At 51.0% G+C, this 19,079-nt stretch overlaps 5 non-coding genes across 5 annotated transcripts; all 5 read right to left on the bottom strand.

Annotated features, from left to right (window-relative positions):
* Positions 1–2,322: 2,322 nt before the first annotated feature.
* On the bottom strand, positions 2,323–2,395 carry trnal-cag (transfer RNA leucine (anticodon CAG)). Its single transcript has one exon. It is a non-coding gene; the product is annotated as a tRNA-Leu (tRNA).
* Positions 2,396–6,040: 3,645 nt separating this feature from the next.
* Positions 6,041–6,113, bottom strand: trnal-cag (transfer RNA leucine (anticodon CAG)). Its single transcript has one exon. It is a non-coding gene; the product is annotated as a tRNA-Leu (tRNA).
* Positions 6,114–7,280: 1,167 nt separating this feature from the next.
* On the bottom strand, positions 7,281–7,353 carry trnam-cau (transfer RNA methionine (anticodon CAU)). Its single transcript has one exon. It is a non-coding gene; the product is annotated as a tRNA-Met (tRNA).
* Positions 7,354–8,519: 1,166 nt separating this feature from the next.
* trnal-cag (transfer RNA leucine (anticodon CAG)) lies at positions 8,520–8,592 on the bottom strand. The gene has a single exon. It is a non-coding gene; the product is annotated as a tRNA-Leu (tRNA).
* Positions 8,593–12,237: 3,645 nt separating this feature from the next.
* trnal-cag (transfer RNA leucine (anticodon CAG)) lies at positions 12,238–12,310 on the bottom strand. The gene has a single exon. It is a non-coding gene; the product is annotated as a tRNA-Leu (tRNA).
* Between the last annotated feature and the right edge of the window lie 6,769 nt (positions 12,311–19,079).

The raw sequence follows: 19,079 nt of genomic DNA, 5'->3' as shown, positions 1-19,079 counted from the left end.
TGCTCGAGCCAGGTAGGAGCCGAACCTGCAATCTTCTAATCCGTAGTCAGACGCGTTATCCATTGCACCGCCGGCCCAGGCTGTGAAAAATAGCTGCGACATCAGGAAGTACACAGGACGGGCAGCATTGAAAGGCACGCGGCAGAGAATCACCAAAGATAGGCACCTCTGCCGCTTCCCTTCGATTGACAGGTGGGGAGCGGAGCAGTGCAGTCGAAAACAAAGCAAAGCAAAGTCGTCCTTAGGTGGTTGGTTGCACTCCGTCTTGAAGCAGTGCGCATTCTTTTGAAGTAAGTATGTGCGTGGTAAGTGGCAATTCGCTAAAGGCAGAGCTCATAATATGACGAGCAGTTTTCAGCTGAACATGTTGCAGCTGAGGCACAGGACAGTGCCTTCGCCGTTTTGCTTGAACACTTGCATGTGTGTGTCAGCAGGGAGTGCCTTTGAGCAGCAATGCATGTAAAGAGCCAGCACTTTCTTTCAGGCAAAGCCTCAGGCAATAGAAGTCATCTGTCCATCAGTCAGAAAGGGCTCTCGCCTGCTCCCTCACGCTCGTGGCGGCTGCGACGTTGCGCTCAAGTCGCTTCCCTTGCGCAGGCTCGAGCTCTTCTCGGCGTCTTTCACCATATCCATGGCTTCCAGTCCTGCCCTTGCTCGCCTGCTATTTGCTCAGTAACGTCGATTGGAGCAAAGCATTGAAAGTGTTCAGTGAGCAGGCCAACCTGAAGCAGGAGATTTCTGCTGGTCGTGGAATAGCGAGGAGGCAAGTGATAAGGGGCTAGTCAGATGCAAACTGGGAGCTAATGCCAGACGTGAATGGGGAATTAGCTCAAATGGTAGAGCGCTCGCTTTGCATGTGAGAGGTAGCGGGATCAATGCCCGCATTCTCCACTTTTCTTTTGGCTCGGGTAATTGTTCAGACGCAAGAGTTGTGTCAGGTGTGGTGTGAGCCCATCTGCTTCTGAAGGTCACCGCAGGCTGAGGGACATCAAATCCTTTGGTGTGCTGTCGCAGCAAAACTTTCCGATTTTTGCATGAATGCAGCTGAAATGAAAGAAGGAAAAACTTCTATGCAAGTATCAACGCCTTCTCTAAGGATCAAACTCAGGACCTTCAGATTATGAGACTGACACGCTGCCTACTGCGCTAAGAAGACACTTGTCAGCTGAGTAACTGGAGAATGTGACCAACTATGTTCGCTTCCGTGGCATCCAAAGCCAGAATGCAAAGATTGCAAAAATGCTCGAGCCAGGTAGGAGCCGAACCTGCAATCTTCTAATCCGTAGTCAGACGCGTTATCCATTGCGCCGCCGGCCCAGGCTGTGAAAAATAGCTGCGACATCAGGAAGTACACAGGACGGGCAGCATTGAAAGGCATGCGGCAGAGAATCACCAAAGATAGGCACCTCTGCCGCTTCCCTTCGATTGACAGGTGGGGAGCGGAGCAGTGCAGTCGAAAACAAAGCAAAGCAAAGTCGTCCTTAGGTGGTTGGTTGCACTCCGTCTTGAAGCAGTGCGCATTCTTTTGAAGTAAGTATGTGCGTGGTAAGTGGCAATTCGCTAAAGGCAGAGCTCATAATATGACGAGCAGTTTGCAGCTGAACATGTTGCAGCTGAGGCACAGGACAGTGCCTTCGCCGTTTTGCTTGAACACTTGCATGTGTGTGTCAGCAGGGAGTGCCTTTGAGCAGCAATGCATGTAAAGAGCCAGCACTTTCTTTCAGGCAAAGCCTCAGGCAATAGAAGTCATCTGTCCATCAGTCAGAAAGGGCTCTCGCCTGCTCCCTCTCGCTCGTGGCGGCTGCGACGTTGCGCTCAAGTCGCTTCCCTTGCGCAGGCTCGAGCTCTTCTCGGCGTCTTTCACCATATCCATGGCTTCCAGTCCTGCCCTTGCTCGCCTGCTATTGCTCAGTAACGTCGATTGGAGCAAAGCATTGAAAGTGTTCAGTGAGCAGGCCAACCTGAAGCAGGAGATTTCTGCTGGTCGTGGAATAGCGAGGAGGCAAGTGATAAGGGGCTAGTCAGATGCAAACTGGGAGCTAATGCCAGACATGAATGGGGAATTAGCTCAAATGGTAGAGCGCTCGCTTTGCATGTGAGAGGTAGCGGGATCAATGCCCGCATTCTCCACTTTTCTTTTGGCTCGGGTAATTGTTCAGACGCAAGAGTTGTGTCAGGTGTGGTGTGAGCCCATCTGCTTCTGAAGGTCACCGCAGGCTGAGGGACATCAAATCCTTTGGTGTGCTGTCGCAGCAAAACTTTCCGATTTTTGCATGAATGCAGCTGAAATGAAAGAAGGAAAAACTTCTATGCAAGTATCAATGCCTTCTCTAAGGATCGAACTCAGGACCTTCAGATTCTGAGACTGACACGCTGCCTACTGCGCTAAGAAGACACTTGCCAGCTTAGTAACTGGAGAATGTGACCAACTATGTTCGCTTCCGTGGCATCCAAAGCCAGAATGCAAAGATTGCAAAAATGCTCGAGCCAGGTAGGAGCCGAACCTGCAATCTTCTAATCCGTAGTCAGACGCGTTATCCATTGCACCGCCGGCCCAGGCTGTGAAAAATAGCTGCGACATCAGGAAGTACACAGGACGGGCAGCATTGAAAGGCACGCGGCAGAGAATCACCAAAGATAGGCACCTCTGCCGCTTCCCTTCGATTGACAGGTGGGGAGCGGAGCAGTGCAGTCGAAAACAAAGCAAAGCAAAGTCGTCCTTAGGTGGTTGGTTGCACTCCGTCTTGAAGCAGTGCGCATTCTTTTGAAGTAAGTATGTGCGTGGTAAGTGGCAATTCGCTAAAGGCAGAGCTCATAATATGACGAGCAGTTTTCAGCTGAACATGTTGCAGCTGAGGCACAGGACAGTGCCTTCGCCGTTTTGCTTGAACACTTGCATGTGTGTGTCAGCAGGGAGTGCCTTTGAGCAGCAATGCATGTAAAGAGCCAGCACTTTCTTTCAGGCAAAGCCTCAGGCAATAGAAGTCATCTGTCCATCAGTCAGAAAGGGCTCTCGCCTGCTCCCTCACGCTCGTGGCGGCTGCGACGTTGCGCTCAAGTCGCTTCCCTTGCGCAGGCTCGAGCTCTTCTCGGCGTCTTTCACCATATCCATGGCTTCCAGTCCTGCCCTTGCTCGCCTGCTATTTGCTCAGTAACGTCGATTGGAGCAAAGCATTGAAAGTGTTCAGTGAGCAGGCCAACCTGAAGCAGGAGATTTCTGCTGGTCGTGGAATAGCGAGGAGGCAAGTGATAAGGGGCTAGTCAGATGCAAACTGGGAGCTAATGCCAGACGTGAATGGGGAATTAGCTCAAATGGTAGAGCGCTCGCTTTGCATGTGAGAGGTAGCGGGATCAATGCCCGCATTCTCCACTTTTCTTTTGGCTCGGGTAATTGTTCAGACGCAAGAGTTGTGTCAGGTGTGGTGTGAGCCCATCTGCTTCTGAAGGTCACCGCAGGCTGAGGGACATCAAATCCTTTGGTGTGCTGTCGCAGCAAAACTTTCCGATTTTTGCATGAATGCAGCTGAAATGAAAGAAGGAAAAACTTCTATGCAAGTATCAACGCCTTCTCTAAGGATCAAACTCAGGACCTTCAGATTATGAGACTGACACGCTGCCTACTGCGCTAAGAAGACACTTGTCAGCTGAGTAACTGGAGAATGTGACCAACTATGTTCGCTTCCGTGGCATCCAAAGCCAGAATGCAAAGATTGCAAAAATGCTCGAGCCAGGTAGGAGCCGAACCTGCAATCTTCTAATCCGTAGTCAGACGCGTTATCCATTGCGCCGCCGGCCCAGGCTGTGAAAAATAGCTGCGACATCAGGAAGTACACAGGACGGGCAGCATTGAAAGGCATGCGGCAGAGAATCACCAAAGATAGGCACCTCTGCCGCTTCCCTTCGATTGACAGGTGGGGAGCGGAGCAGTGCAGTCGAAAACAAAGCAAAGCAAAGTCGTCCTTAGGTGGTTGGTTGCACTCCGTCTTGAAGCAGTGCGCATTCTTTTGAAGTAAGTATGTGCGTGGTAAGTGGCAATTCGCTAAAGGCAGAGCTCATAATATGACGAGCAGTTTGCAGCTGAACATGTTGCAGCTGAGGCACAGGACAGTGCCTTCGCCGTTTTGCTTGAACACTTGCATGTGTGTGTCAGCAGGGAGTGCCTTTGAGCAGCAATGCATGTAAAGAGCCAGCACTTTCTTTCAGGCAAAGCCTCAGGCAATAGAAGTCATCTGTCCATCAGTCAGAAAGGGCTCTCGCCTGCTCCCTCTCGCTCGTGGCGGCTGCGACGTTGCGCTCAAGTCGCTTCCCTTGCGCAGGCTCGAGCTCTTCTCGGCGTCTTTCACCATATCCATGGCTTCCAGTCCTGCCCTTGCTCGCCTGCTATTGCTCAGTAACGTCGATTGGAGCAAAGCATTGAAAGTGTTCAGTGAGCAGGCCAACCTGAAGCAGGAGATTTCTGCTGGTCGTGGAATAGCGAGGAGGCAAGTGATAAGGGGCTAGTCAGATGCAAACTGGGAGCTAATGCCAGACATGAATGGGGAATTAGCTCAAATGGTAGAGCGCTCGCTTTGCATGTGAGAGGTAGCGGGATCAATGCCCGCATTCTCCACTTTTCTTTTGGCTCGGGTAATTGTTCAGACGCAAGAGTTGTGTCAGGTGTGGTGTGAGCCCATCTGCTTCTGAAGGTCACCGCAGGCTGAGGGACATCAAATCCTTTGGTGTGCTGTCGCAGCAAAACTTTCCGATTTTTGCATGAATGCAGCTGAAATGAAAGAAGGAAAAACTTCTATGCAAGTATCAACGCCTTCTCTAAGGATCGAACTCAGGACCTTCAGATTATGAGACTGACACGCTGCCTACTGCACTAAGAAGACACTTGTCAGCTGAGTAACTGGAGAATGTGACCAACTATGTTCGCTTCCGTGGCATCCAAAGCCAGAATGCAAAGATTGCAAAAATGCTCGAGCCAGGTAGGAGCCGAACCTGCAATCTTCTAATCCGTAGTCAGACGCGGTATCCATTGCGCCGCCGGCCCAGGCTGTGAAAAATAGCTGCGACATCAGGAAGTACACAAGACGGGCAGCATTGAAAGGCATGCGGCAGAGAATCACCAAAGATAGGCACCTCTGCCGCTTCCCTTCGATTGACAGGTGGGGAGCGGAGCAGTGCAGTCGAAAACAAAGCAAAGCAAAGTCGTCCTTAGGTGGTTGGTTGCACTCCGTCTTGAAGCAGTGCGCATTCTTTTGAAGTAAGTATGTGCGTGGTAAGTGGCAATTCGCTAAAGGCAGAGCTCATAATATGACGAGCAGTTTGCAGCTGAACATGTTGCAGCTGAGGCACAGGACAGTGCCTTCGCCGTTTTGCTTGAACACTTGCATGTGTGTGTCAGCAGGGAGTGCCTTTGAGCAGCAATGCATGTAAAGAGCCAGCACTTTCTTTCAGGCAAAGCCTCAGGCAATAGAAGTCATCTGTCCATCAGTCAGAAAGGGCTTTCGCCTGCTCCCTCTCGCTCGTGGCGGCTGCGACGTTGCGCTCAAGTCGCTTCCCTTGCGCAGGCTCGAGCTCTTCTCGGCGTCTTTCACCATATCCATGGCTTCCAGTCCTGCCCTTGCTCGCCTGCTATTGCTCAGTAACGTCGATTGGAGCAAAGCATTGAAAGTGTTCAGTGAGCAGGCCAACCTGAAGCAGGAGATTTCTGCTGGTCGTGGAATAGCGAGGAGGCAAGTGATAAGGGGCTAGTCAGATGCAAACTGGGAGCTAATGCCAGACATGAATGGGGAATTAGCTCAAATGGTAGAGCGCTCGCTTTGCATGTGAGAGGTAGCGGGATCAATGCCCGCATTCTCCACTTTTCTTTTGGCTCGGGTAATTGTTCAGACGCAAGAGTTGTGTCAGGTGTGGTGTGAGCCCATCTGCTTCTGAAGGTCACCGCAGGCTGAGGGACATCAAATCCTTTGGTGTGCTGTCGCAGCAAAACTTTCCGATTTTTGCATGAATGCAGCTGAAATGAAAGAAGGAAAAACTTCTATGCAAGTATCAATGCCTTCTCTAAGGATCGAACTCAGGACCTTCAGATTCTGAGACTGACACGCTGCCTACTGCGCTAAGAAGACACTTGCCAGCTTAGTAACTGGAGAATGTGACCAACTATGTTCGCTTCCGTGGCATCCAAAGCCAGAATGCAAAGATTGCAAAAATGCTCGAGCCAGGTAGGAGCCGAACCTGCAATCTTCTAATCCGTAGTCAGACGCGTTATCCATTGCACCGCCGGCCCAGGCTGTGAAAAATAGCTGCGACATCAGGAAGTACACAGGACGGGCAGCATTGAAAGGCACGCGGCAGAGAATCACCAAAGATAGGCACCTCTGCCGCTTCCCTTCGATTGACAGGTGGGGAGCGGAGCAGTGCAGTCGAAAACAAAGCAAAGCAAAGTCGTCCTTAGGTGGTTGGTTGCACTCCGTCTTGAAGCAGTGCGCATTCTTTTGAAGTAAGTATGTGCGTGGTAAGTGGCAATTCGCTAAAGGCAGAGCTCATAATATGACGAGCAGTTTTCAGCTGAACATGTTGCAGCTGAGGCACAGGACAGTGCCTTCGCCGTTTTGCTTGAACACTTGCATGTGTGTGTCAGCAGGGAGTGCCTTTGAGCAGCAATGCATGTAAAGAGCCAGCACTTTCTTTCAGGCAAAGCCTCAGGCAATAGAAGTCATCTGTCCATCAGTCAGAAAGGGCTCTCGCCTGCTCCCTCACGCTCGTGGCGGCTGCGACGTTGCGCTCAAGTCGCTTCCCTTGCGCAGGCTCGAGCTCTTCTCGGCGTCTTTCACCATATCCATGGCTTCCAGTCCTGCCCTTGCTCGCCTGCTATTTGCTCAGTAACGTCGATTGGAGCAAAGCATTGAAAGTGTTCAGTGAGCAGGCCAACCTGAAGCAGGAGATTTCTGCTGGTCGTGGAATAGCGAGGAGGCAAGTGATAAGGGGCTAGTCAGATGCAAACTGGGAGCTAATGCCAGACGTGAATGGGGAATTAGCTCAAATGGTAGAGCGCTCGCTTTGCATGTGAGAGGTAGCGGGATCAATGCCCGCATTCTCCACTTTTCTTTTGGCTCGGGTAATTGTTCAGACGCAAGAGTTGTGTCAGGTGTGGTGTGAGCCCATCTGCTTCTGAAGGTCACCGCAGGCTGAGGGACATCAAATCCTTTGGTGTGCTGTCGCAGCAAAACTTTCCGATTTTTGCATGAATGCAGCTGAAATGAAAGAAGGAAAAACTTCTATGCAAGTATCAACGCCTTCTCTAAGGATCGAACTCAGGACCTTCAGATTATGAGACTGACACGCTGCCTACTGCGCTAAGAAGACACTTGTCAGCTGAGTAACTGGAGAATGTGACCAACTATGTTCGCTTCCGTGGCATCCAAAGCCAGAATGCAAAGATTGCAAAAATGCTCGAGCCAGGTAGGAGCCGAACCTGCAATCTTCTAATCCGTAGTCAGACGCGTTATCCATTGCGCCGCCGGCCCAGGCTGTGAAAAATAGCTGCGACATCAGGAAGTACACAGGACGGGCAGCATTGAAAGGCATGCGGCAGAGAATCACCAAAGATAGGCACCTCTGCCGCTTCCCTTCGATTGACAGGTGGGGAGCGGAGCAGTGCAGTCGAAAACAAAGCAAAGCAAAGTCGTCCTTAGGTGGTTGGTTGCACTCCGTCTTGAAGCAGTGCGCATTCTTTTGAAGTAAGTATGTGCGTGGTAAGTGGCAATTCGCTAAAGGCAGAGCTCATAATATGACGAGCAGTTTGCAGCTGAACATGTTGCAGCTGAGGCACAGGACAGTGCCTTCGCCGTTTTGCTTGAACACTTGCATGTGTGTGTCAGCAGGGAGTGCCTTTGAGCAGCAATGCATGTAAAGAGCCAGCACTTTCTTTCAGGCAAAGCCTCAGGCAATAGAAGTCATCTGTCCATCAGTCAGAAAGGGCTCTCGCCTGCTCCCTCTCGCTCGTGGCGGCTGCGACGTTGCGCTCAAGTCGCTTCCCTTGCGCAGGCTCGAGCTCTTCTCGGCGTCTTTCACCATATCCATGGCTTCCAGTCCTGCCCTTGCTCGCCTGCTATTGCTCAGTAACGTCGATTGGAGCAAAGCATTGAAAGTGTTCAGTGAGCAGGCCAACCTGAAGCAGGAGATTTCTGCTGGTCGTGGAATAGCGAGGAGGCAAGTGATAAGGGGCTAGTCAGATGCAAACTGGGAGCTAATGCCAGACATGAATGGGGAATTAGCTCAAATGGTAGAGCGCTCGCTTTGCATGTGAGAGGTAGCGGGATCAATGCCCGCATTCTCCACTTTTCTTTTGGCTCGGGTAATTGTTCAGACGCAAGAGTTGTGTCAGGTGTGGTGTGAGCCCATCTGCTTCTGAAGGTCACCGCAGGCTGAGGGACATCAAATCCTTTGGTGTGCTGTCGCAGCAAAACTTTCCGATTTTTGCATGAATGCAGCTGAAATGAAAGAAGGAAAAACTTCTATGCAAGTATCAATGCCTTCTCTAAGGATCGAACTCAGGACCTTCAGATTCTGAGACTGACACGCTGCCTACTGCGCTAAGAAGACACTTGCCAGCTTAGTAACTGGAGAATGTGACCAACTATGTTCGCTTCCGTGGCATCCAAAGCCAGAATGCAAAGATTGCAAAAATGCTCGAGCCAGGTAGGAGCCGAACCTGCAATCTTCTAATCCGTAGTCAGACGCGTTATCCATTGCACCGCCGGCCCAGGCTGTGAAAAATAGCTGCGACATCAGGAAGTACACAGGACGGGCAGCATTGAAAGGCACGCGGCAGAGAATCACCAAAGATAGGCACCTCTGCCGCTTCCCTTCGATTGACAGGTGGGGAGCGGAGCAGTGCAGTCGAAAACAAAGCAAAGCAAAGTCGTCCTTAGGTGGTTGGTTGCACTCCGTCTTGAAGCAGTGCGCATTCTTTTGAAGTAAGTATGTGCGTGGTAAGTGGCAATTCGCTAAAGGCAGAGCTCATAATATGACGAGCAGTTTTCAGCTGAACATGTTGCAGCTGAGGCACAGGACAGTGCCTTCGCCGTTTTGCTTGAACACTTGCATGTGTGTGTCAGCAGGGAGTGCCTTTGAGCAGCAATGCATGTAAAGAGCCAGCACTTTCTTTCAGGCAAAGCCTCAGGCAATAGAAGTCATCTGTCCATCAGTCAGAAAGGGCTCTCGCCTGCTCCCTCACGCTCGTGGCGGCTGCGACGTTGCGCTCAAGTCGCTTCCCTTGCGCAGGCTCGAGCTCTTCTCGGCGTCTTTCACCATATCCATGGCTTCCAGTCCTGCCCTTGCTCGCCTGCTATTTGCTCAGTAACGTCGATTGGAGCAAAGCATTGAAAGTGTTCAGTGAGCAGGCCAACCTGAAGCAGGAGATTTCTGCTGGTCGTGGAATAGCGAGGAGGCAAGTGATAAGGGGCTAGTCAGATGCAAACTGGGAGCTAATGCCAGACGTGAATGGGGAATTAGCTCAAATGGTAGAGCGCTCGCTTTGCATGTGAGAGGTAGCGGGATCAATGCCCGCATTCTCCACTTTTCTTTTGGCTCGGGTAATTGTTCAGACGCAAGAGTTGTGTCAGGTGTGGTGTGAGCCCATCTGCTTCTGAAGGTCACCGCAGGCTGAGGGACATCAAATCCTTTGGTGTGCTGTCGCAGCAAAACTTTCCGATTTTTGCATGAATGCAGCTGAAATGAAAGAAGGAAAAACTTCTATGCAAGTATCAACGCCTTCTCTAAGGATCGAACTCAGGACCTTCAGATTATGAGACTGACACGCTGCCTACTGCACTAAGAAGACACTTGTCAGCTGAGTAACTGGAGAATGTGACCAACTATGTTCGCTTCCGTGGCATCCAAAGCCAGAATGCAAAGATTGCAAAAATGCTCGAGCCAGGTAGGAGCCGAACCTGCAATCTTCTAATCCGTAGTCAGACGCGGTATCCATTGCGCCGCCGGCCCAGGCTGTGAAAAATAGCTGCGACATCAGGAAGTACACAAGACGGGCAGCATTGAAAGGCATGCGGCAGAGAATCACCAAAGATAGGCACCTCTGCCGCTTCCCTTCGATTGACAGGTGGGGAGCGGAGCAGTGCAGTCGAAAACAAAGCAAAGCAAAGTCGTCCTTAGGTGGTTGGTTGCACTCCGTCTTGAAGCAGTGCGCATTCTTTTGAAGTAAGTATGTGCGTGGTAAGTGGCAATTCGCTAAAGGCAGAGCTCATAATATGACGAGCAGTTTGCAGCTGAACATGTTGCAGCTGAGGCACAGGACAGTGCCTTCGCCGTTTTGCTTGAACACTTGCATGTGTGTGTCAGCAGGGAGTGCCTTTGAGCAGCAATGCATGTAAAGAGCCAGCACTTTCTTTCAGGCAAAGCCTCAGGCAATAGAAGTCATCTGTCCATCAGTCAGAAAGGGCTCTCGCCTGCTCCCTCTCGCTCGTGGCGGCTGCGACGTTGCGCTCAAGTCGCTTCCCTTGCGCAGGCTCGAGCTCTTCTCGGCGTCTTTCACCATATCCATGGCTTCCAGTCCTGCCCTTGCTCGCCTGCTATTGCTCAGTAACGTCGATTGGAGCAAAGCATTGAAAGTGTTCAGTGAGCAGGCCAACCTGAAGCAGGAGATTTCTGCTGGTCGTGGAATAGCGAGGAGGCAAGTGATAAGGGGCTAGTCAGATGCAAACTGGGAGCTAATGCCAGACATGAATGGGGAATTAGCTCAAATGGTAGAGCGCTCGCTTTGCATGTGAGAGGTAGCGGGATCAATGCCCGCATTCTCCACTTTTCTTTTGGCTCGGGTAATTGTTCAGACGCAAGAGTTGTGTCAGGTGTGGTGTGAGCCCATCTGCTTCTGAAGGTCACCGCAGGCTGAGGGACATCAAATCCTTTGGTGTGCTGTCGCAGCAAAACTTTCCGATTTTTGCATGAATGCAGCTGAAATGAAAGAAGGAAAAACTTCTATGCAAGTATCAATGCCTTCTCTAAGGATCGAGCTCAGGACCTTCAGATTCTGAGACTGACACGCTGCCTACTGCGCTAAGAAGACACTTGCCAGCTTAGTAACTGGAGAATGTGACCAACTATGTTCGCTTCCGTGGCATCCAAAGCCAGAATGCAAAGATTGCAAAAATGCTCGAGCCAGGTAGGAGCCGAACCTGCAATCTTCTAATCCGTAGTCAGACGCGTTATCCATTGCGCCGCCGGCCCAGGCTGTGAAAAATAGCTGCGACATCAGGAAGTACACAGGACGGGCAGCATTGAAAGGCATGCGGCAGAGAATCACCAAAGATAGGCACCTCTGCCGCTTCCCTTCGATTGACAGGTGGGGAGCGGAGCAGTGCAGTCGAAAACAAAGCAAAGCAAAGTCGTCCTTAGGTGGTTGGTTGCACTCCGTCTTGAAGCAGTGCGCATTCTTTTGAAGTAAGTATGTGCGTGGTAAGTGGCAATTCGCTAAAGGCAGAGCTCATAATATGATGAGCAGTTTGCAGCTGAACATGTTGCAGCTGAGGCACAGGACAGTGCCTTCGCCGTTTTGCTTGAACACTTGCATGTGTGTGTCAGCAGGGAGTGCCTTTGAGCAGCAATGCATGTAAAGAGCCAGCACTTTCTTTCAGGCAAAGCCTCAGGCAATAGAAGTCATCTGTCCATCAGTCAGAAAGGGCTCTCGCCTGCTCCCTCTCGCTCGTGGCGGCTGCGACGTTGCGCTCAAGTCGCTTCCCTTGCGCAGGCTCGAGCTCTTCTCGGCGTCTTTCACCATATCCATGGCTTCCAGTCCTGCCCTTGCTCGCCTGCTATTGCTCAGTAACGTCGATTGGAGCAAAGCATTGAAAGTGTTCAGTGAGCAGGCCAACCTGAAGCAGGAGATTTCTGCTGGTCGTGGAATAGCGAGGAGGCAAGTGATAAGGGGCTAGTCAGATGCAAACTGGGAGCTAATGCCAGACGTGAATGGGGAATTAGCTCAAATGGTAGAGCGCTCGCTTTGCATGTGAGAGGTAGCGGGATCAATGCCCGCATTCTCCACTTTTCTTTTGGCTCGGGTAATTGTTCAGACGCAAGAGTTGTGTCAGGTGTGGTGTGAGCCCATCTGCTTCTGAAGGTCACCGCAGGCTGAGGGACATCAAATCCTTTGGTGTGCTGTCGCAGCAAAACTTTCCGATTTTTGCATGAATGCAGCTGAAATGAAAGAAGGAAAAACTTCTATGCAAGTATCAATGCCTTCTCTAAGGATCGAACTCAGGACCTTCAGATTCTGAGACTGACACGCTGCCTACTGCGCTAAGAAGACACTTGCCAGCTTAGTAACTGGAGAATGTGACCAACTATGTTCGCTTCCGTGGCATCCAAAGCCAGAATGCAAAGATTGCAAAAATGCTCGAGCCAGGTAGGAGCCGAACCTGCAATCTTCTAATCCGTAGTCAGACGCGTTATCCATTGCACCGCCGGCCCAGGCTGTGAAAAATAGCTGCGACATCAGGAAGTACACAGGACGGGCAGCATTGAAAGGCACGCGGCAGAGAATCACCAAAGATAGGCACCTCTGCCGCTTCCCTTCGATTGACAGGTGGGGAGCGGAGCAGTGCAGTCGAAAACAAAGCAAAGCAAAGTCGTCCTTAGGTGGTTGGTTGCACTCCGTCTTGAAGCAGTGCGCATTCTTTTGAAGTAAGTATGTGCGTGGTAAGTGGCAATTCGCTAAAGGCAGAGCTCATAATATGACGAGCAGTTTTCAGCTGAACATGTTGCAGCTGAGGCACAGGACAGTGCCTTCGCCGTTTTGCTTGAACACTTGCATGTGTGTGTCAGCAGGGAGTGCCTTTGAGCAGCAATGCATGTAAAGAGCCAGCACTTTCTTTCAGGCAAAGCCTCAGGCAATAGAAGTCATCTGTCCATCAGTCAGAAAGGGCTCTCGCCTGCTCCCTCACGCTCGTGGCGGCTGCGACGTTGCGCTCAAGTCGCTTCCCTTGCGCAGGCTCGAGCTCTTCTCGGCGTCTTTCACCATATCCATGGCTTCCAGTCCTGCCCTTGCTCGCCTGCTATTTGCTCAGTAACGTCGATTGGAGCAAAGCATTGAAAGTGTTCAGTGAGCAGGCCAACCTGAAGCAGGAGATTTCTGCTGGTCGTGGAATAGCGAGGAGGCAAGTGATAAGGGGCTAGTCAGATGCAAACTGGGAGCTAATGCCAGACGTGAATGGGGAATTAGCTCAAATGGTAGAGCGCTCGCTTTGCATGTGAGAGGTAGCGGGATCAATGCCCGCATTCTCCACTTTTCTTTTGGCTCGGGTAATTGTTCAGACGCAAGAGTTGTGTCAGGTGTGGTGTGAGCCCATCTGCTTCTGAAGGTCACCGCAGGCTGAGGGACATCAAATCCTTTGGTGTGCTGTCGCAGCAAAACTTTCCGATTTTTGCATGAATGCAGCTGAAATGAAAGAAGGAAAAACTTCTATGCAAGTATCAACGCCTTCTCTAAGGATCAAACTCAGGACCTTCAGATTATGAGACTGACACGCTGCCTACTGCGCTAAGAAGACACTTGTCAGCTGAGTAACTGGAGAATGTGACCAACTATGTTCGCTTCCGTGGCATCCAAAGCCAGAATGCAAAGATTGCAAAAATGCTCGAGCCAGGTAGGAGCCGAACCTGCAATCTTCTAATCAGTAGTCAGACGCGTTATCCATTGCGCCGCCGGCCCAGGCTGTGAAAAATAGCTGCGACATCAGGAAGTACACAGGACGGGCAGCATTGAAAGGCATGCGGCAGAGAATCACCAAAGATAGGCACCTCTGCCGCTTCCCTTCGATTGACAGGTGGGGAGCGGAGCAGTGCAGTCGAAAACAAAGCAAAGCAAAGTCGTCCTTAGGTGGTTGGTTGCACTCCGTCTTGAAGCAGTGCGCATTCTTTTGAAGTAAGTATGTGCGTGGTAAGTGGCAATTCGCTAAAGGCAGAGCTCATAATATGACGAGCAGTTTGCAGCTGAACATGTTGCAGCTGAGGCACAGGACAGTGCCTTCGCCGTTTTGCTTGAACACTTGCATGTGTGTGTCAGCAGGGAGTGCCTTTGAGCAGCAATGCATGTAAAGAGCCAGCACTTTCTTTCAGGCAAAGCCTCAGGCAATAGAAGTCATCTGTCCATCAGTCAGAAAGGGCTCTCGCCTGCTCCCTCTCGCTCGTGGCGGCTGCGACGTTGCGCTCAAGTCGCTTCCCTTGCGCAGGCTCGAGCTCTTCTCGGCGTCTTTCACCATATCCATGGCTTCCAGTCCTGCCCTTGCTCGCCTGCTATTGCTCAGTAACGTCGATTGGAGCAAAGCATTGAAAGTGTTCAGTGAGCAGGCCAACCTGAAGCAGGAGATTTCTGCTGGTCGTGGAATAGCGAGGAGGCAAGTGATAAGGGGCTAGTCAGATGCAAACTGGGAGCTAATGCCAGACATGAATGGGGAATTAGCTCAAATGGTAGAGCGCTCGCTTTGCATGTGAGAGGTAGCGGGATCAATGCCCGCATTCTCCACTTTTCTTTTGGCTCGGGTAATTGTTCAGACGCAAGAGTTGTGTCAGGTGTGGTGTGAGCCCATCTGCTTCTGAAGGTCACCGCAGGCTGAGGGACATCAAATCCTTTGGTGTGCTGTCGCAGCAAAACTTTCCGATTTTTGCATGAATGCAGCTGAAATGAAAGAAGGAAAAACTTCTATGCAAGTATCAACGCCTTCTCTAAGGATCGAACTCAGGACCTTCAGATTATGAGACTGACACGCTGCCTACTGCACTAAGAAGACACTTGTCAGCTGAGTAACTGGAGAATGTGACCAACTATGTTCGCTTCCGTGGCATCCAAAGCCAGAATGCAAAGATTGCAAAAATGCTCGAGCCAGGTAGGAGCCGAACCTGCAATCTTCTAATCCGTAGTCAGACGCGGTATCCATTGCGCCGCCGGCCCAGGCTGTGAAAAATAGCTGCGACATCAGGAAGTACACAAGACGGGCAGCATTGAAAGGCATGCGGCAGAGAATCACCAAAGATAGGCACCTCTGCCGCTTCCCTTCGATTGACAGGTGGGGAGCGGAGCAGTGCAGTCGAAAACAAAGCAAAGCAAAGTCGTCCTTAGGTGGTTGGTTGCACTCCGTCTTGAAGCAGTGCGCATTCTTTTGAAGTAAGTATGTGCGTGGTAAGTGGCAATTCGCTAAAGGCAGAGCTCATAATATGACGAGCAGTTTTCAGCTGAACATGTTGCAGCTGAGGCACAGGACAGTGCCTTCGCCGTTTTGCTTGAACACTTGCATGTGTGTGTCAGCAGGGAGTGCCTTTGAGCAGCAATGCATGTAAAGAGCCAGCACTTTCTTTCAGGCAAAGCCTCAGGCAATAGAAGTCATCTGTCCATCAGTCAGAAAGGGCTCTCGCCTGCTCCCTCACGCTCGTGGCGGCTGCGACGTTGCGCTCAAGTCGCTTCCCTTGCGCAGGCTCGAGCTCTTCTCGGCGTCTTTCACCATATCCATGGCTTCCAGTCCTGCCCTTGCTCGCCTGCTATTTGCTCAGTAACGTCGATTGGAGCAAAGCATTGAAAGTGTTCAGTGAGCAGGCCAACCTGAAGCAGGAGATTTCTGCTGGTCGTGGAATAGCGAGGAGGCAAGTGATAAGGGGCTAGTCAGATGCAAACTGGGAGCTAATGCCAGACGTGAATGGGGAATTAGCTCAAATGGTAGAGCGCTCGCTTTGCATGTGAGAGGTAACGGGATCAATGCCCGCATTCTCCACTTTTCTTTTGGCTCGGGTAATTGTTCAGACGCAAGAGTTGTGTCAGGTGTGGTGTGAGCCCATCTGCTTCTGAAGGTCACCGCAGGCTGAGGGACATCAAATCCTTTGGTGTGCTGTCGCAGCAAAACTTTCCGATTTTTGCATGAATGCAGCTGAAATGAAAGAAGGAAAAACTTCTATGCAAGTATCAACGCCTTCTCTAAGGATCAAACTCAGGACCTTCAGATTATGAGACTGACACGCTGCCTACTGCGCTAAGAAGACACTTGTCAGCTGAGTAACTGGAGAATGTGACCAACTATGTTCGCTTCCGTGGCATCCAAAGCCAGAATGCAAAGATTGCAAAAATGCTCGAGCCAGGTAGGAGCCGAACCTGCAATCTTCTAATCCGTAGTCAGACGCGTTATCCATTGCGCCGCCGGCCCAGGCTGTGAAAAATAGCTGCGACATCAGGAAGTACACAGGACGGGCAGCATTGAAAGGCATGCGGCAGAGAATCACCAAAGATAGGCACCTCTGCCGCTTCCCTTCGATTGACAGGTGGGGAGCGGAGCAGTGCAGTCGAAAACAAAGCAAAGCAAAGTCGTCCTTAGGTGGTTGGTTGCACTCCGTCTTGAAGCAGTGCGCATTCTTTTGAAGTAAGTATGTGCGTGGTAAGTGGCAATTCGCTAAAGGCAGAGCTCATAATATGACGAGCAGTTTGCAGCTGAACATGTTGCAGCTGAGGCACAGGACAGTGCCTTCGCCGTTTTGCTTGAACACTTGCATGTGTGTGTCAGCAGGGAGTGCCTTTGAGCAGCAATGCATGTAAAGAGCCAGCACTTTCTTTCAGGCAAAGCCTCAGGCAATAGAAGTCATCTGTCCATCAGTCAGAAAGGGCTTTCGCCTGCTCCCTCTCGCTCGTGGCGGCTGCGACGTTGCGCTCAAGTCGCTTCCCTTGCGCAGGCTCGAGCTCTTCTCGGCGTCTTTCACCATATCCATGGCTTCCAGTCCTGCCCTTGCTCGCCTGCTATTGCTCAGTAACGTCGATTGGAGCAAAGCATTGAAAGTGTTCAGTGAGCAGGCCAACCTGAAGCAGGAGATTTCTGCTGGTCGTGGAATAGCGAGGAGGCAAGTGATAAGGGGCTAGTCAGATGCAAACTGGGAGCTAATGCCAGACGTGAATGGGGAATTAGCTCAAATGGTAGAGCGCTCGCTTTGCATGTGAGAGGTAGCGGGATCAATGCCCGCATTCTCCACTTTTCTTTTGGCTCGGGTAATTGTTCAGACGCAAGAGTTGTGTCAGGTGTGGTGTGAGCCCATCTGCTTCTGAAGGTCACCGCAGGTTGAGGGACATCAAATCCTTTGGTGTGCTGTCTCAGCAAAACTTTCCGATTTTTGCATGAATGCAGCTGAAATGAAAGAAGGAAAAACTTCTATGCAAGTATCAACGCCTTCTCTAAGGATCAAACTCAGGACCTTCAGATTATGAGACTGACACGCTGCCTACTGCGCTAAGAAGACACTTGTCAGCTGAGTAACTGGAGAATGTGACCAACTATGTTCGCTTCCGTGGCATCCAAAGCCAGAATGCAAAGATTGCAAAAATGCTCGAGCCAGGTAGGAGCCGAACCTGCAATCTTCTAATCCGTAGTCAGACGCGTTATCCATTGCGCCGCCGGCCCAGGCTGTGAAAAATAGCTGCGACATCAGGAAGTACACAGGACGGGCAGCATTGAAAGGCATGCGGCAGAGAATCACCAAAGATAGGCACCTCTGCCGCTTCCCTTCGATTGACAGGTGGGGAGCGGAGCAGTGCAGTCGAAAACAAAGCAAAGCAAAGTCGTCCTTAGGTGGTTGGTTGCACTCCGTCTTGAAGCAGTGCGCATTCTTTTGAAGTAAGTATGTGCGTGGTAAGTGGCAATTCGCTAAAGGCAGAGCTCATAATATGACGAGCAGTTTTCAGCTGAACATGTTGCAGCTGAGGCACAGGACAGTGCCTTCGCCGTTTTGCTTGAACACTTGCATGTGTGTGTCAGCAGGGAGTGCCTTTGAGCAGCAATGCATGTAAAGAGCCAGCACTTTCTTTCAGGCAAAGCCTCAGGCAATAGAAGTCATCTGTCCATCAGTCAGAAAGGGCTCTCGCCTGCTCCCTCTCGCTCGTGGCGGCTGCGACGTTGCGCTCAAGTCGCTTCCCTTGCGCAGGCTCGAGCTCTTCTCGGCGTCTTTCACCATATCCATGGCTTCCAGTCCTGCCCTTGCTCGCCTGCTATTTGCTCAGTAACGTCGATTGGAGCAAAGCATTGAAAGTGTTCAGTGAGCAGGCCAACCTGAAGCAGGAGATTTCTGCTGGTCGTGGAATAGCGAGGAGGCAAGTGATAAGGGGCTAGTCAGATGCAAACTGGGAGCTAATGCCAGACGTGAATGGGGAATTAGCTCAAATGGTAGAGCGCTCGCTTTGCATGTGAGAGGTAGCGGGATCAATGCCCGCATTCTCCACTTTTCTTTTGGCTCGGGTAATTGTTCAGACGCAAGAGTTGTGTCAGGTGTGGTGTGAGCCCATCTGCTTCTGAAGGTCACCGCAGGCTGAGGGACATCAAATCCTTTGGTGTGCTGTCGCAGCAAAACTTTCCGATTTTTGCATGAATGCAGCTGAAATGAAAGAAGGAAAAACTTCTATGCAAGTATCAACGCCTTCTCTAAGGATCAAACTCAGGACCTTCAGATTATGAGACTGACACGCTGCCTACTGCGCTAAGAAGACACTTGTCAGCTGAGTAACTGGAGAATGTGACCAACTATGTTCGCTTCCGTGGCATCCAAAGCCAGAATGCAAAGATTGCAAAAATGCTCGAGCCAGGTAGGAGCCGAACCTGCAATCTTCTAATCAGTAGTCAGACGCGTTATCCATTGCGCCGCCGGCCCAGGCTGTGAAAAATAGCTGCGACATCAGGAAGTACACAGGACGGGCAGCATTGAAAGGCATGCGGCAGAGAATCACCAAAGATAGGCACCTCTGCCGCTTCCCTTCGATTGACAGGTGGGGAGCGGAGCAGTGCAGTCGAAAACAAAGCAAAGCAAAGTCGTCCTTAGGTGGTTGGTTGCACTCCGTCTTGAAGCAGTGCGCATTCTTTTGAAGTAAGTATGTGCGTGGTAAGTGGCAATTCGCTAAAGGCAGAGCTCATAATATGACGAGCAGTTTGCAGCTGAACATGTTGCAGCTGAGGCACAGGACAGTGCCTTCGCCGTTTTGCTTGAACACTTGCATGTGTGTGTCAGCAGGGAGTGCCTTTGAGCAGCAATGCATGTAAAGAGCCAGCACTTTCTTTCAGGCA

Source organism: Pristiophorus japonicus, chromosome 1, assembly GCF_044704955.1.
Source record: "Pristiophorus japonicus isolate sPriJap1 chromosome 1, sPriJap1.hap1, whole genome shotgun sequence".
Classification (NCBI taxonomy): domain Eukaryota; kingdom Metazoa; phylum Chordata; class Chondrichthyes; family Pristiophoridae; genus Pristiophorus; species Pristiophorus japonicus.
Note: the sequence above shows the minus strand (reverse complement) of the source record. Positions and strands in the feature narration are given on the sequence as shown.